At 37.8% G+C, this 18,219-nt stretch overlaps 1 protein-coding gene and 1 pseudogene across 2 annotated transcripts in view; both read right to left on the bottom strand.

Annotated features, from left to right (window-relative positions):
• The window catches only part of LOC127426035 (voltage-gated potassium channel subunit beta-2), a 181,352-nt gene extending 180,747 nt beyond the window's left edge, over positions 1–605 (bottom strand). The window contains exon 1 of one of the 2 annotated variants that reach the window (XM_051672495.1): positions 471–605. The gene's annotated coding sequence lies outside the window, so the exon portion shown is untranslated. The remainder of the gene's footprint in view (positions 1–470) is intronic. The other variant, XM_051672496.1, reaches the window with a different exon arrangement.
• A 456-nt stretch (positions 606–1,061) lies between these two features.
• LOC127426045 (Parkinson disease protein 7 homolog) lies at positions 1,062–18,011 on the bottom strand (annotated as a pseudogene).
• Between the last annotated feature and the right edge of the window lie 208 nt (positions 18,012–18,219).

The raw sequence follows: 18,219 nt of genomic DNA, 5'->3' as shown, positions 1-18,219 counted from the left end.
TTGTGGCGAAAACTATGGTTACCAGGGTAAATATATGTAAATACATGTAAAACGAAGCCCACCTTTCTCCTCAACAATTTCTCTGGCATGTTTTATTAGTTTTAGCATTATTTTAATGGAAGCAGATGGTGACTTGCGAAACTACAGACTCCTGTCAATCAATCAATCAATCACTCACTAACTGACTGACAGTACTCTGTCAAGTTCACAACCAACCGCGAAATCAACCCTCTGGTGACACACGTTGGTTATTATTTGCCTGCGAGGAGGAAAATACAACAGAAATGTGTTTAATCGATCAAATCTGAACACATTAAGCTGAAATCTTAACTAATGGCATCTGAGGAGACAAAACGACTGTCCCTCAGTGGAAGATTCAGCGGTTTACCTCGGTACCCCAAAAGTCTTCCGTCGTGATTGATATCTAGCATAACAAAAGCGTTAAAGACAATAAAATGCGGTATTCTTACCTTGAACCGGGACCAAGGTTCATTAAATATTATATGTATTCAGTCTCCGCCTTTAATAAAAAAATTTTTATGTGATGTAGCGAGCCCGTTCGGTCTGAGGGACGTTAGTCTAGCAAAAGCGAGTGACTTATTTTTACCGCTTTCACCACGTGCTACAAAAAACACACTAGCGATGTGATTGGTTAGTCGAGCTGCACCGCGACAAAACAGCAGCGTTTGATTGGTTGCCATCGCAGTACGTCACTGGATATGTGGTTCGAGCGACCAATAGTTATTCAGGCTTTCCAATCGCTTGGTCTACACAGGGCAACGGGTTCAACTATGCAGAGCATTGAACCAAGATGGATTTTGATTTAAAAAAAAAAAAAAAAAAAACATATATATATATATATATATATATATATATATATATATATATATATATATATATATATATATATTTTTTTTTTTTTTCAATTACTATTCTTTTCTTCCTTGTCTTTGCTTTTAGGTTTCAATGTGCACTAGATTTAGTAAGCAATGCAAACATGAATCTGTTTGTGATATATTTATAATGAGTTATAAAAGTTATAAAGAGACCACAAGTTTAGTGCACTGGTTTTATTCTGGTACAGAAATTTTCAAGCGCAAAGCTACAGAACTGGGAATTTGACATCACATAAATCTGTAAAATGCCAACTAAATTATCTATTTACCTTGACTGATGCAGTATGGATAATCTAAAAATTCATATTAAATGCTCTTTTCCCTCCCATCAGAAAACCACAGGCTAGAAACAATTAAATCCAACTTCCTTTGAGACTGGCAGCGCAATACAATTGTAAGTGCAACTTTAAACAGTGCAGATATTCACAACTTGATTAGTCTTTCAGGATGAGTGGGGCTTTCACTTGAGAAGCAACCTCTGCACCCATGAGTTCTTCGACTATCGTCAAGGCAAACTCAAAGCTGGTTCCTGGACCTCTGCTGGTGATCACGTTTCCATCCTTCTGAACTCGTGCCTCGGAATATTTATAGTGATCTGAAAAAAGAGAATGTCAAAATAATTAATATTATAACAAGAGCAGTCCACAAGCACAAGCTTTCTTGTCGTTCCAATGTTAATGGAATTTTAAGAAAGTTTTTTTTTTTTTTTAAAGGTGTTCAAAGGAAATGCTAAACACAAAATTAAAATAGCTTTTGGTCTGCATGAGGTTGCAGACAATGGCTATGTTTGGAATATCCCAACCATATACTTATAATATCTGCAGAACATTCACTATACTGTGCACAGTATGTGGATTTTATGTATGCATAAATTACCCAGATGTTGCATTTGGCAAAATGAGCAGTATGCAACAATACAACAATGCAATCCAGTTGACAATTGCTAGGATTCCATCCCGAAAATAGCCGATTTGATTTGTGTTATTTTGTCCAATGGTTGCCATAATGCTTTAATCTATAGCCCCCTATGTTGGATGCTTGATCATGCGCCCTTGACTACAGCATGCATTGATGCTGTACAGCATACGAGACTGCAGCACTGATATTAAGGGCCTGTGTGCTTCTAATTAGGCAAATAGACACATTACCTCCAGCCATCATCTTGTCCTTGGCACCTGGATGGGTGGTTACTGTGCTGCCGTAAGCAATGCTATGAGCCAAGAGTGCCGTTGGACCTGAAACAGATCAGAAAAATAAATTATTTATAAATGTATACATACATGGTTTTTATCCATGTGTGTTTGCTTTGAGACCATCAATATAGCTAGCATACTCCTAAACTGTAATAAAAATGTACTTTTAGCAGATAAACAAATTTAAAATGTACTTTCTGGGACGTGCTGTTACTTTCCTTAGCAATCAGACTTATAATATGCACTCAGTGGACGACTTATTAGGTGGGAAAAAAAAAATCCTGCAGTATATATCTGCATTTAAAAAAGATTTCCGAGCCATATCTAGAGTCTTGAATATCATAGACCTTTTTGGGGTTGGACAACAAGACTTGGGGATGGGCTTATTTGACTTGGGTCATTAAGTGACCACTTATATACTAGCCAGAACACCTTAGTAACCATTGAGCAACATGCTTAAAAACATTTAAAACACCTTAGCAGCTGCATACCAATGTCCTGGCAACCACCCACAGCACTGTGCACTGTGGTAGCAAGTTTTGCCCCGGCAAGTACAGCTCTTTTCTCCAGAAAAAAAAACAATTAAATTCTTCTACTTCATAATAAACTCTTGCTGAAGTCAAGCAATGCATTTGTGACCTGCTCCATTATTTTGAGTCGCATTTACACAGAATCAGATTTTGAGGTGCATGAACTACAGTAAAAAGAAAGGTCTCTGTTTTTTTTTATTATATAATTGTTATGTTTCTATTCCAAATCATTGTAGAGATATAACCATTTAAATGACGGCTTTCTTAAAACTTGTTTTTGAGAAAACGACCCCTAAAGATTGCAAACCATTCTCAAACATTTGACAGAACTGGAAGACTTATTCAAGCATACATTAAATTATTACAGTAAAACATAAATAACAATTTAAGTAAAAAAAAAAAAAAAAAAAAATCCAGGGACACTGCCCTTGCATATCCAGTGGACACATGTGCATATTAATAAAGCATATCTATATATCTATACTGTATAATATCAATGTGGGCTCACAAAGCACTTGATCCTTGATGGAATTCACACATCTACAGGGAGATTGCACATCCACCGGCTAAAATACTCTGAAATGAGTTGTATACACTCCGCATCTGTTGTTGCATCTCTGACAGCGATAGTGTTTAAAATTTAAAGGGATAGTTCACCCAAAAATGAAAATGCTCTCATCATTAACTCACTCTCATGCCATCTCAGATGTGTATGACTTTCTTTCTTCTGCAGAGCACAAACAAAGATTTCTAGAAAAATATCTCAGCTCTGTAGGTCCTTTAATGCAAGTGAATGGAAAAAGACAAAAAGCATATAAAGGCAGCAAAAAAGTAATCCATATGACTCCATTGGTTAAATGATGAGAGAATTTTCATTTTTTTAAGCTATATTCTTTTCTCCAGAGTAAATTTTTTCAATCTAACTAACTGGATAAATGGGAGGTAAATGGGGAGTGCTGATCGGAGAAGAGATGCTATATGCGGCACTTCCGTTTAAATCTACAGCAGCTTAAGCGATTTGACACACCGCATTTGAAAACGAAAAAACATTTATAGTTTGAATTTCATGATAACACTGACCTAATTTGAAAGCTTAGACTTTGTTTAAATAAAAAACAACAGAAAACCTAAAACAGTCAAAAATGAAGTTTTTGACCAAATTAAAAGTTTTCCAAAAACAACCCACTGTTACTTACGACTCATATTGACAGAGCGCATCACATTTGATTTTGTGTTCAGTTCCAGTACCTGTGAATAGCAAAGTGACTTCTAAATTGTGCACATCATTTCGCTATCAGCAAAACATCAATATTTTCTATTCTAAAATTAACTGTATGCAATTTCCATCTGATTCTGCAATCTATACTTGAAGAAATGCAACAGAGTAAAAAAAAGAGATGGGTCTAAAAATACCAGACTTTTGCTGTATTCTCTTTGGCCTTGCACGGAGCTCATCTGAACATTAATGAAAAGAGACTCTTAACTATTGATTGTGCACTTTGGCAGGCACCCAGTGCAGTCAAGTGATTACAATTTCCCTGGCAGGACGTTTCCTGACCGATCTAACCCTTGCTTCTTCTGTTACAGTCGTTGCTTGTGAGTCACTCAGTCCCTCACAAAGGAGATGAACAATGGACAGGTATAATAAACCTTTGTCCCAGTCACAGTCTTAAGAGGATCGCACACCAGACACCACAGAAGAAAAGGATTTAGCTGCAGGTTGAGCTCCAAAAAGTGGCAGGAGCTCCAAACCACCAGCAAAGGTGTACTGAGCCCTAACCCAACCCTAACTGTGTGTAGAAATGTCACCCCTTTTGAAGTTGGCCCAGCCCACTTTGGAAGTAACTCCACCCCTTAGGGAGTTACCCCACCCTCTTTTGGAGTCTCCTCCTCCACGTTTGGAGATCTCCAGGCTGCGGCAATACCTACTTGCATTCAATTCAATTCAACACAAATCATTTTTAAAGGACAAAGACTATTTACTCCAGCCATGATTGTATTATACATTGTGTATATATGTATCCTACATATTGCCTATACAATGTATTTTCAGTTACAAGTATGTCTTTTTGTGGTTTGATTGCTTGAATTAAGCCAATTTAAGGCTACTTATAGAGAAATTGCTAAGAAATTGTCACCATTTCTAACTGTTAATTTTTCACATTTGCACCAGTTTCCTACACTAACCTGCAAACTCATCAATGTCACTTTGTTTATTCTTGAAGAAGTGCAAAAACCTTCATAACTTTTGTGTGTATGATGACTAGATATACAACTTTAGACTGCAACCTGCACTGCCACATCCTGTGTGTGATACCTGTGACTTGTCCTAATCGGGATGCGGCACTACTCGCCCGGTTTGCGACCGCCTTAGATTCTGTCATCATTTACTCACCCTCATGTCATTTCAAACCTGTATGACTTCCTGAAAGCATAATAAAAGTAATCTATGCAATTCGTTCACTATCTTACAAGTCTTCTTAAGTCATATGACCGAAATTTAAGCAATTAGTCGCTGGAAATCTTTTCTTCCAACGGAGCTCTCAAATCTTGGTCATGTATACTCGAATATGCCACATGACACATTGACTGATGCTGAATATATCTGGTTTTCACATCAATTGACCAATTACAATGTGGCAATTTTAAATATGTGGAAGTGTGAATGAGATGACGACAAAATTAAAATTTATAGGTGAACTATTCTTATACAGTAAGAGAAGCCAAAATGTGTAATTGTTTTGACTGTGAAAATTCATCCTTTACAGTTGATGCATTCTAAAGGCCCTGGTATACTCCGTTTTTCTGCGTTCCGGACTGGATCGCACCTCGTCGACTGCTTTATGATACTCTTTTAATACAGTCAATGACAGGTGCATGTGACAACAGTGCGCACAGACGAGGACTGTCCATGTGTCGACAAAATCTGGGCCGCATGCGGACAGTCCTCACAGACTGTTCTGATGAAGAAACTTGCGTCACGCAAACTGTGCATGTTCTGATCAGCAACGCGGACAACTAAAGTATACTTTGGCCTTAAGGCCAGAGACATTTTTAATGCAAATCCGCAAATGCAAATCCAAGCGTGGTCCAGTTAAAAATATAATAACTTAACTTTGCATCAATGTGGTAGTAACAAACCTCAGTACTTCTGGGAGCGATTGAGTTACCTTCAAAACTATATGTGCCATTACACTGTATTTTTCATAACATTAAGTTGTCATAATATATTGACTTCGCCTTACTTGCTAAGCAATATTATCTTTAAACCGTAGCTCCAACATGGAAGTAGTTGACTTAAAAGAGAAAACTCACCGTAGAAGCAAACATTCTAAACATACTAACTTGTGGCAATGTTGAGAATGCAGCGCATTCTAGTGTTGTGTTTTGAATTGCAGTCTGACAAATTTTGGAACACAACTATGCACGGAATGGAGCATGTGTATCCAGTAGGGATGTGCAAAATACTAATTTCCATAATCGACAAGTCAGTCGGTTGTTTGAATGACTAGTCAGTGTAAATGTTAATAATGTATAATTAGGCTCAGTTATGTTCATGTGACCCTGATCAGATGCCTTTTAGAGGGATTTACGGACGCTAAGTGCAGCACCTCAACATGGTAAGGAATGGATATTCAACAAATAAATTGGCTAAATAACTATGAAATCGTATTGCACAAAACTATCAAAGAAAAAGTAGTAAGAAATAAGAACGGCTCCAATACAAAGCGGCACAAAACAGTTTATGCGCATCATGAACGCAGAATGATGCGCATCAGTGTAACTTGAGTGCTTCAGGGTGATCCTCGCTGCGCATTGCGGGTCCACATCTAGTTCACGACATCAAGCACTTTAAACCTTTTTTACTGCAACTATTTATTTAAGCAGTGTCAGACAGAATCAGCAAAAGACGTTAATCTGTCCACAGTACATCACAAATAGACAACAGTGATCGTCTTGAAGTATTTTGTTGATGCAGCGCTATGCTGTCTCAACAGCACATAAAAAGACTAAACCTAAAACCTTAGGAGATGAAAGTTCTTGCAGAGGGTTTTACTGTGCTGACTGTTATTTACTGTTAAGTACAGCAAGTTATCATCACACAAAAACGCTCTCTAAGAAGTTGCGTCTCTAAATTAATTTGAGAATTATGTCTCCAATTAAAACCACAACAACTAAAAAGAAATATTATTTATTATAAATATCAACCACCTTCAAGGACAGATTAAGAACAGAGAGGCCCATAGGCTGGTACGCCATGGAGGCCCCCCTGCCTAATGATAATAATAATAATAATAATAATAATAATAGAACACAGCCAAACATATGTCATTTCATACAAGGCTGACATTTACATGGCTTTATAAGAGATATGAAAAAAAAAAAGGAGTTTAAACCTCGGGGCCCCTTGGGTTTCGAGGCCCGTGGGCAACGACACAATCGGCCCTTTGATTAATCCGTGCCTAACCAACTTGGCACATCCCTATAACTCGAAGCATCTGCACTCACGCACTTGCACAGAATTTGTTTTGGCCTTAAAACAACAGCTACAGACTTCTGTGTTTTAAAGGTATTCCACAGCAGTAAAAAGAAGCCATTTCCTGTTCATTATAGATTCCTAAGGGGACATCTGCCGTTTTCTGGGACGCCTTCCACTCTGTTCTGCTCTCTTCGGCCACATGGGCTCACTGTCCTCATTCACAGTGTCCTTCACAAGCCCTTGAACAGCAAAGCTGATAGCACAGATCCCTGTTTTCAATATGCTTTTAAATGAAGATAGACATATTTCCAATTATTACTCCTCATTACTTCATATTATCATCATAATTTGTATTTTAGAATGTTAGTTTTACTGATCTGCAGTTATAATTATAATCAATTGAGCTTTCAGTAGTATATTGACATAGATGAGATACTGTATGCATCAAACGTCATGAAAAAATCTTAAAGGAATAGTTCACAAAAAGCAACATAATTTACCCGCATCATGTCATTCCAAGACAGAGTGTCTAAAGCCTACTTCTCACTACTCTGTCAGGGTTCATAATCTAACATTCTACACATTACAAATCATATACTCTAGGCTCTAACAGGTTGATCTCAGACAGTGCTTTTAGCTCTGTTAGACTATGATTACAAAAGTTCAAAAAGTATATTACTGGAGAATTTGTTAAGATTTGTTTTTTTTGTGTGAAGATAAACATACTCTGTATAGGTCTATTAGTTAGAAACATGAAACGGAGTTGTTAGTCAGAATTTTTACACTGTTCTTTTCTATCCAACTATATAATAATGTGACAACAAGCTGTCAAGCTTAAAAAAAAAAAAAATAAAATAAAAAATAAAAAAAGAGAGAGAGAGAGAGAAAGAAAATGCACCATAAAATCACCCGGAAAAAAGCATACTGAAAGTCGTTATTTACTGATAATCTTACCCACTACCACAGCTCTCAAATCTCATTCATGATTCACTTGACACTTTAAAACACATCACACAAGTTTGTATCATGTCAATAGCATAATTGAACGCCATTGTTTCTCATGTGTCTCTGTGACGAGGAGGAGGGCGTGGCCGTGAGGGTGCACGGCCGGCGCTGAATCAGATGATCAATGGGAGAGCAAGATAAAGGGGGGCCGGAGGCCCCAGTTCGAGAGAGAGAGAGTGAGAGAGAGAGAGAGAGAGAGAGAGAGAGAGAGATGCAGGCAGCCGCACTGCATGTGTGTGTGTTTATGTTTGTTTTATGTTGAGTTTGACATTAAACTTTACGATGACTGTTCAGCTGGTTCCCGCTGTGTTACAGTGGTGCCGAAACCTGGCAGGGAGGAGGGATGTGCTGTCACGGAGTTCTCACTGCTGCCGTCCGTCAAAGGAGCAGCCGCGGCCGTCTGCCTGGGGACGGAGGGGTTGCTGCAGGCCGCCGAGAGCCGGTGGAACCGCTGCCGTCTGCCGAGAAGGGGAGGTGCGGTTCCATCCGCCAGGGGTCGGAGGGGCGGTTGGGGGCCGGGCGACAGCGTGTCCTGGGACTGGCGAGCAAGTTTTCTCTCTCTCTCTGTGTGTCTCCCGCTCACCCTTTCCCTCTCCCCATGTCTCCCCTCGTCTCTCCCCCAGGTTCCCAGGAGGTGGGGTGAACCACCGGCTGACAGAACGGCCGGAAGGGCAACGTCTCCCCTCCAGAGATGGGGGGTGGGGGTGGGGGGGGGGGGTGGGATGCTGAATCACTGAATCAGATGATCAGCGGGATAGCGAGATAAAGGGGGGGCCGGAGGTGCCAGTTCGAGAGAGAGAGACACACGTGGCCGAGCTGCATGTGTGTGTGTTTATGTTTGTTTTATGTTGAGCCCATCCTTTAACTGTTACAGTCTCGTAGCCAAACACTTTGCACAAATTGTAATATGCAGAAGTGCAAGTAATTCATACAGAGCCCCTTCATAGGACAGGGAGAGAAATTATTTTCTGAAATAGTTTTGCATTCACTCACAAAAAGTTATGCGTTCCCTCATGATATGTTTTGCATTCTTTTGTAATTATTTTGGGTTTCCTTAGCAATACCTTTGTCCATCCTTAATGAAAATTAACCATGGTTTTACTTTAGCAACCATAGCTGAAGTTTAGTATTTGTAGTAAAACCATAACTACAAAATTTTTCATGGTTTTACTACACCATATTTTAACCATGTTATGTGTGGTAAAACTGAAATAATACCGGAAAACCTAAACTGTGATAATAAAAATCATAATCATTCGGCCCAAAAAAAACCCCCAAAAAAAACATGGTTAGTTTTACATCGTAACACAATGGTTAATTTGTGGTTTTTAAAACTGGTTCTACCACAGAAAAATGGTTACATGCTTACTGCAGGTTAACGAAAGTTAAATCATGATTAATTTTTGTAAGGGCATGATTTTTTGGGTGAAAAAACGGTTAATGGTTCAAATAAAAAGCATACTTGTAACACAAATTAATCATAGTGTTACTATAGTAAAACTGAAGTAACCATGTTTTTTTTTTTTTTTTTTTTTTGGCAGAATGATTATGATTTTTATAACCACAGTTTCAGTTTTCCTGTATTACAGTATTACTATGGTTTTACTACAAATGCCACAGTTGAACTATAGTTACTGTAATAAAACCATGGCAAATTTTGTTGTTAATATGGTTTTACTACAAATGCCATATGCAAAACTATTGCGAGGGAACACAAAACTATTTCAGAAAATAAATTCTAGGGTGGAAGGGAAGATTTTGAGGGAATAATGCCTAACATCTCCCTTTGTGTTTCATGGAAGACAGAAAGTCGTACAGGTTTGGAACTACATTAAGGTGAATAAATGAAGACAGAATTCAATTTTTTTGGTGAACAGTCCCTTTAAAAAAAAAAATAGCCAGACAATTTAGGTGTAAAACAAGGGCAAAAATATCCTACATTACAAAAAGTCCATCTGGGAAATTCATATTGGAGGAAAAAGGTCATATAAGACTTCTCGTCTTGACATTTTACCTAATGGAGCAGCATTGAAGCAGTTCAAATAAATGATGTTTATCCAGGGCAAGGTTAATTAATGTGTGCACAGAGGTCACAATATGAAGATTACCTGCACAGATTGCAGCGATCAGACCTTTCCTGCCCTCCTGGTCCTGCAACACCTCTTTCACAGCAGAAGACTCCAGCACACACATACAGAATATGCATTACTGAAATCACTGGCACAACACCTTTTACATTTACATAATTATGCAATGTTTGTATGTCACAATGCATCTAGACTTCTAACCTCGCAAAATGACTCAAAGATGTTTTTCTATTTTATTTCTGAAGGACGCAACATCATATTATGTAACATGAATATGGTGTGAAATTTCTCTTAAGGACTACATTTAAAGGGTTAGTTCACCCAAAAAATTTAAATTCTCTCATCATTTACTCACCCTCATGCCATTCCAGATGTGTATGACTTTCTTCTGCTGAACACAAAGAAAGATTTTTTGAAAAATATCTCAGCTTTGTAGGTCAATACAATGCAAGTGAATGGTGGCCAGAAATTTAAAGGTCCAAAAAGCACATAAAAGCAGCATAAAAGTAATCCATAAGACTATATCTATATCTTCAGAAGCGATATGATAAGTGTGGGTGAGAAACAGATCAATATTTAATTCATTTTTTTCCTATAAATTCTCCTTTCTACCCAGTAGGTGGCGATATGCACGTAGAATGTGAATGTGGAAGTGAAAGTGGAGATTTAGGGTGTGTTCACACTTGTAGTTCGGTTCTCTTTGTCCTTTTGGTCCGGACCAAAAAAGAAAATGATACATTTAGTCCTGGTTCGCTTAGCATTCACACTGGCATTTTTAACACCGAACCTAAAGATACAAAACAAAAGTCACAACCTGATTGGACAGCTTTTATGACGTATATTTTGCGATGGAACTTGCCAAACATCCAAAACAGTGCTGGCTGCTGGGTTAAATGCGCTTGTTGGATTTATGTATATATATATGTGGTGGTATTTTTACCAGCGGAGAACAAAGGAAGAGCTAATAAAATGTGTAAAGGAGTCAAAACAGCCCCAGGAATTCCTCCGTTGCACACACAAACGAAGATATGCTGCAAGGACGGCTGACGGCGGTTCCGACGCATGTACCGAACTGTAATGGGCAACATAGTTCCTATGATGAGAAGAACCAGGTATGCTTGAGGTCAGTATTAGGCAAATTACTTCCTGTTTTTGGTCCGTTTAGACGTCTTTGGTCCATGTTGCATTCATATATCAATCGAACCGCACCAGAGTTTGTTTGGAAGCGGACTGTGACCCACAATTCAGGGGGTCTCGGTCCACTTGTTTGGTGCGCACGAAGGTTCGGATGGCAGCGTTCACACTTGTTCAAATGAACCGCACTAACAGAGCAATCGCACCAGAGTTCATTTTAATCGAACCAAACCTCTCAAGTGTGAATGTGCCCTTACAGTAAAAAAAGGAATTACATTTTGATAAGTTTCTTTCCCACACCTATAATATCGCTTATGAAGTTATTGATTAAACCACTGGAGTCTTATGGATTACTTTTATGATGCTTTTATGTACATTTTGAGCTTCAAAGTTCTGGTCACCATTCAATTGCATTGTATGGACCTACAGAGCTGAAATATTCTTCTAAAAATCTTTGTTTGTATTCTGCAGAAGAAAGAAAGTCATACTCATCTGGGATGGCATGAGGGTGAGTAAATTGTGAGGGAATTTTCATTTTTGGGTGAACTATTCCTTTAACAGCAAAATACACAATAATAACAGTATTCATACCTCTGAAAGGTTCTGAGCTCCAAGCAAACCTCCAGGTAAAAGAACAACGTCATATGGACCCTGTTGAACAAATTACATAAGAGCATTACATTTTACGTTACCAGGCAAAAAATATTAAGCAGGTAAACAATGGATGTTTTCATTAGATTTGGCAATAAAGATCTTATTGCCTGGCTACAGCTGATGGGAATATGCAACAGTATATTTCTACTGTAGGGTTTTGTTTTGATAAAGTCTTGTTTAAATTAGGTTGTTTTTTTATATCTAAAATAAGGATTTTTTTATTAATTGTAGGTTACAGATAACTGGTGTCATTGGCATGTCATTATTTGGCCAGAAGATGGAGACATTACACCATTCACTTGCTTTTCAAGTGCATCTCATTGCATACTTAATGAACTCGAATACTTTCACAAATTCATTCATATTCACACTGATGTTGAATTCAGTATATCAGTGCAATTATCAATTAAATTATTGATAATTTGGCTTTTTAGTTTGTCTATTGCCCTATTATTTTTTACCACATATTAAGAATAAATTTCATCATTGTATCATTTCTACATTGTCAATTATTAAATTGTTAGGGGTTCAAGCACAAAGTGCTGAAACCCTATTGTATTTGTCAGGATTGTTATTATTATGATTATTTTTCTACCCTAAAACTGATCGTGCAGACCAAACCGTAAGGCATAGAGACTTTGGGTAATGGTAGTACCCCCGTGGACTACACATACACATGGAATCGACCTGATTGGCCAATAGGTGGCGCTAAAGTGAAAAAAATAAATAAATATCACACATTTTGGGTCATAACTTTGAACTGTAAGGGCTAGAAACAAAAAAAAATTTTCTGTGATTCCTTGGATTATGACTGATCTTAAAACTCCTGACTAAATGTTTGCTCTGCCCTTTTGTTTCCCGCTATTTTGGATTTTTTTTTTTTTTTTTAAATAAATAAATAAAATGAACTAGTCCTAGGCCGTTCGCCTGATCGGAACCAAACCAGTGCAGAAAGATTCTCTGGAGTCCCAATATTAATAATTATTAAAAAAAAAAATTCAATGTTTATCGTAGAAAATGTATGCCAAAACATACGTAGTGTGGCCACGTTTAAATTGCTGAACGTTATGAGGCATGTCACATATCCTCTTTCTGAAGAACTTTGCCTCAAGGACCATTGGTGTCAATCAAACCGTTCGTTAAATATTTGAGATTGTTTAAAAAAAAAACTACTTTTGCGAACTAGTCCTTGGTTTTTTAAGTTGATCTTGGACAGCCTAGATCAATAATTATCAAAAAAAAGTTGAACTTTTTATTTGGCATGGCTATCACAGGGTAATTGAAACATGTGGGTGTGGCCTACATTACACAAAGGCCAATAAATCCTAGATGAAAAGTCCTATTTTCAACAAACTTAGTATGCAAGATATCATTTTGAAGAAGCATGCAAAATTTGGTGGGGATCAGACAAAAAGTGGCACTATAACAGTTATTAATGTTTATGCTATCACGTTTTACATGTGTGTGAATGGTTGTATATTCTGCAATGTTTCACACAGACACACGTTCTCCTCATTTCCTTATTCTGAACAACTTTGAACCATGAACCATGTGGGTCAATCAAATAGTTCATTAAATATTTGAGATTATTTAAACATTTATATATTTTTGCGAACTAGTCCTAGGTTTTTCACTCAACCTCGACAAAACCAGTGTAGTACAATTCTCTGAACTTCTAGAACAATAATTATAAAAAAAACTTTTTTAGAATGGCTATAATAGGGTATTTTAAACATATGGGTGTGGCATAGTTTACCCAAAAGCAAATAACTCTTAAACAAAGGTTCCAACTGAAATCAAATTTAGTACGCAAATTAAACATGATTCCAAAGAAGCATGCAAAATTTGGTGTGGACCGGACAATAGGTGGTGCTATAATGGTCAGACATGTTAAAAAAAACTAAATACAAATTTCTATGGTTGTTTACCTGTGACTGCTGAAAATCATATTGCTTTATCTCTATTTTAAATGCTTACAGGCTATCAGAATAATTCTTTAAATCTTGTAGCACATCTTGTGACCCTATGCCGCATGGGTCCCTGTATGAACTGTGATATAACACGTTTACAGAAGTCAGTTTCCCACAGTTTGGGCACCTAGATGCAGACTGAAGATGAAAAAGACTAAAACACCAGTCTAAATGTGTCTGAACAGTTAAACCCAAACCTGTTTGCGGGCATCCTCTAGGCTTGAGTCTGGGCAGATCATGACATCACGGCTGCGCTGCACTGCACTGGCTCTTTACCCGCCAGACCTGCCACAGTTACAGCAATCTATGAGAGAGAAGAAAAGACAGAAATTCATGACATATCTGCTTAATACTAAGAAACACTTTTCATAATACAAAAAAAAAAAAAAAAAAAAAAAGATTGCACATTTTTTTTTAATTAGGTGCTTTGAATTGTAGCCTAATAGGCCTATTCTTTGCAAAGACATACTGAAAAATAAGAATTTTTGTTTTATTTTTCCTCTCTGATGCAATGTGTCTTTTTATATTTAAACATATGTAGAACAGACATTTTCTGATCCCACATGTCAATATCATTTAAAATATAAAACGGGTAAGAGCTCATAAAGACTAAATCAAAATACAGTAAAAATGAACACACACAAGAGTACAATCAGAACTTAAAGCACAGTAACATTTACATTGCAGTGCGAAATGCCACAGGCGAAATACAATCATCTCAATGGGAATCGGCGCGATCGTTTATTTTGCGCGATGGACTTCCGGTGGCGAAGAATTTTCCCTGGAGTTCAAGTTTGGTGAACTTTGACAGGCGAATTCAACGTGTTGACCAATAGGAAGTTGCTTGGTTCCTACCAAAGTCTTTCTACTCAGTCCACTGGCGGCCATCTTTGGAACGCTCTCGGGCAGCCATTTTTTCTATGTAAACAAGAGGCATACAAGTGCAGCTCCTATCTACTTGAATAGGGAAAATCTCCAAAACGGTTTGGTCAAGATTACGATCAAAGAACATATTTTCAAATCAGTAGTAAAATCTGACAACACTGGAATCATAAAATGTACTTCTTTACCTCAGACAACGCTAAAAACAAAATTTTCCCGGCTAGTATAAAAACAAAAGTGCATGAACTTTCTCGAGTTGATTGACAGGCAATGTCTGTATCTAAAAGGTGATTGGTTCTTTTACCAGTAAGGTAGGACTTCCTTTCTACATCCATCGAACGTTGGGTGTTCCCATTTATGTTAATAGAATTGGCTCGTCTTCGCTATATAGTCTCTGTTCGTTCACAGCTACACTGAATAATCACAATGGACAAGGTTAACATTTTAGCAGCGAGTTTCATTTTAACTTCACTCTCACAGAGTATAAGGTTGTGTTCACACTTGTAGTTCGGTTCTCTTGGTTCGGACCAAAAAAGAAAATGATACATTTAATCCTGGTTCGCTTAGCGTTCACACTGGCATTTTTAACACCGAACCTAAAGATACTAAACCAAAGGCATAAGGATATGGCCACAACCTGATTGGACAGCTTTTATGACGTATATTTTGTGATGGAACTTTCCAAACATCCAAAACAATGCTGGCTGCTGGGCGAAATGCACTCGTTGGACCCACTTTCCCTTTATCTGTCAATGAACATTTTGAACACTTGAGTATTTTTGTGCGTTTTTTCCAGTATACTGGAAATATGCTCGTCGGACTAAATGTTAATAAGGAACTTTACCTCCTCATTGCTCCATGTTTGACCCTCTGCTCATTTTGTTTTGCGTACACCGCTCTTACCGCTCTTTCTATGTTATCAAATTATGTGATATTTAGGGTCGTATCTTGTGACATCACATCCTGTTATTTGGTCTGTTTAGACATCTCTGGTCCATGCTGCGTTCATATATCAATCGAACTGCACCAGAGTTCGTTTGGAAGCGGACCGAGACCCACTATTCACCAAGGTTCGGATGGCAGCGTTCACACTTGTTCAAATGAACCGCACTAACAGAGCAATCACACCAGAGTTCGTTTTAATTGAACCAAACCTGCCAAGTGTGAACACACCCTAAAGTGCAGCATTAAAAAGAGGCTGCTTGGCAGTTTAGCTAGTTTCACACACGCTGAACTTTTGACCATGCCTTCTTCGCCGCTAAAAGGTAAATGTGCGCCTTTAGGCTAATGAACGCATTTGAGCTAAACGTGACTGCAGGTCAACAACATAATGCAAGCTGAGTTATGAAAAAAAAAATCTAATTGCTTGATTAATCTATAAATAATCGCCAGATAACTCCATTACAAAATTAATCGATACTGACAGCCCTAAACAAAACCCAAACCTAGTTAAAGTAGTTACTGTATCACAAAAGATCTTACAATGGTAAGTATCTGCCAGGACATACAATTTTTGTATTATTATTATTTCTATTTAAATCATAGGATATGCAAATTTTTATTGTTTTAATTTGATTAATTCAGCCTCTTGAAAGTGAATGTGCCTTTGGGTTGAAGAACAATTTTCAACATCGAGATTTTAGGTTAAAATTGATGTATAAGGTAAAGCGTATTTATAACTGGTCACCATTTCTCTTTTTTTGCAGATGTTTGTGGTTCATAGTCCTGCAGTGTGACTAATGAATTTTAAAAGTACAAACACTTCATGTTTTCCAAATGTCACACATCTCTAATTCAATGAGTTTGTAAGAACTTTACATACACCGATCAGCCACAACATTAAAACCACCTGCCTAATCTTGTGTATGCTATTCTTCTCACCACAATTGTACAGAGTGGTTATCTGAGTTACTGTAGACTTTGTCAGTTTGAACCACTCTGGCCATTCTCTGTTGATCTCTCTCAACAACAAGACATTTCCATCCACAGAACTGCCGCTCACTGGATGTTTTTTGTTTTTGGCACCATTCTGAGTAAATTCCAGAGACTGTTGTGCATGAAAATCCCAGGAGATCAGCAGTTACAGAAATACTCAAACCAGCCCATCTGGTACCAACAATCATTCATGCGATTATCTAATCAGCCAATCGTGTGGCAGCAGTGCAGTGCATAAAATCATGCAGATACGGGTCAGGAGCTTCAGTTAATGTTTACATCAACCATCAGAATGGGGAAAAAAATGTGATCTCAGTGATTTGGACCGTGGCATGATTGTTGGCGCCAGATGGGCTGGTTTGAGTATTTCTGTAACTGCTGATCTCCTGGGATTTTCACACACAACAGTCTCTAGAATTTACTCTGAATGGTGCCAAAAACAAAAAACATACAGTGAGCGGCAGTTCTGTGGACAGAAATGTCTTGTTGATGAGAGAGGTCAACGGAGAATGGCCAGACTGGTTCGAACGGACAAAGTCTACGGTAACTCAGATAACCACTCTGTACAATTGTGGTGAGAAGAATATAATCTCTGAATGCTATTCTGAGATGCGGGTTGGCGCTGTTTTGGTGGCACGAGGGGGACCTATACAATATTAGGCAGGTGGTTTTATTGTTGTGGCTGATATGTGTATATGTAGAAAACTGCAGTCACTGTTTGAAATGCCAAATGTCAACTACCATTTACTTTTAATTTACCCATAAAATCTTAGTTGATCATGTACTGTCAGAGTCCAGTTGACTCTCTGCAGCAGAGCAGAAAACTTTGGCATTTCAATAATGACAGCTCATGATCTGCCACCAGTGTGACCATATACAGTACTGTTACACATTAAGAATGTCCATGCAAGAACTAGTGCAATAGAAATGTATCATTGCTTTTTAAATGCAATCCATTTATAAACCTAATTACAGAACACCCCCATACATATAAGTATCTGACTAAAGACACGCAAACACTGACAATACATTCGCGTGCAAATTGTAGAATGTAACAATGTAACATGTTTCAGTGGTGTTGTACAGACCCCCGCTCTGCGCATGACATCTACAGGTATAACAGTCTCCATCTCCTCCGCACCTTTCGCCAGAATCACTAGAGCTCTTTTTCCAGCCATGACTGTGTCTATGGGCCTCTGTGTGTCAATAACGCCACTCACATACGACACTTTTAATATAAAGGGTATTTCCGGGTCTACTTACTTGTGGGGAAATACCAAGCAAAATAAAAGTCTCCTCATAGGAAATTAAAAAGGAGTGGAATGTAGAAAAAACTTATATGGGAATTTTTTTTTTTTTTTTTTTTTTTTTTTTTTTTGACTTTTTAACCTTCATGTAGTGGTAAATAAATTAAATATTTTTATTTCATTTTTAAATTGTACATCATTATTCT

This window comes from Myxocyprinus asiaticus, chromosome 35, assembly GCF_019703515.2.
Source record: "Myxocyprinus asiaticus isolate MX2 ecotype Aquarium Trade chromosome 35, UBuf_Myxa_2, whole genome shotgun sequence".
NCBI classification, from domain to species: domain Eukaryota; kingdom Metazoa; phylum Chordata; class Actinopteri; order Cypriniformes; family Catostomidae; genus Myxocyprinus; species Myxocyprinus asiaticus.
This window is presented reverse-complemented; position numbering and strand designations above follow the sequence as displayed.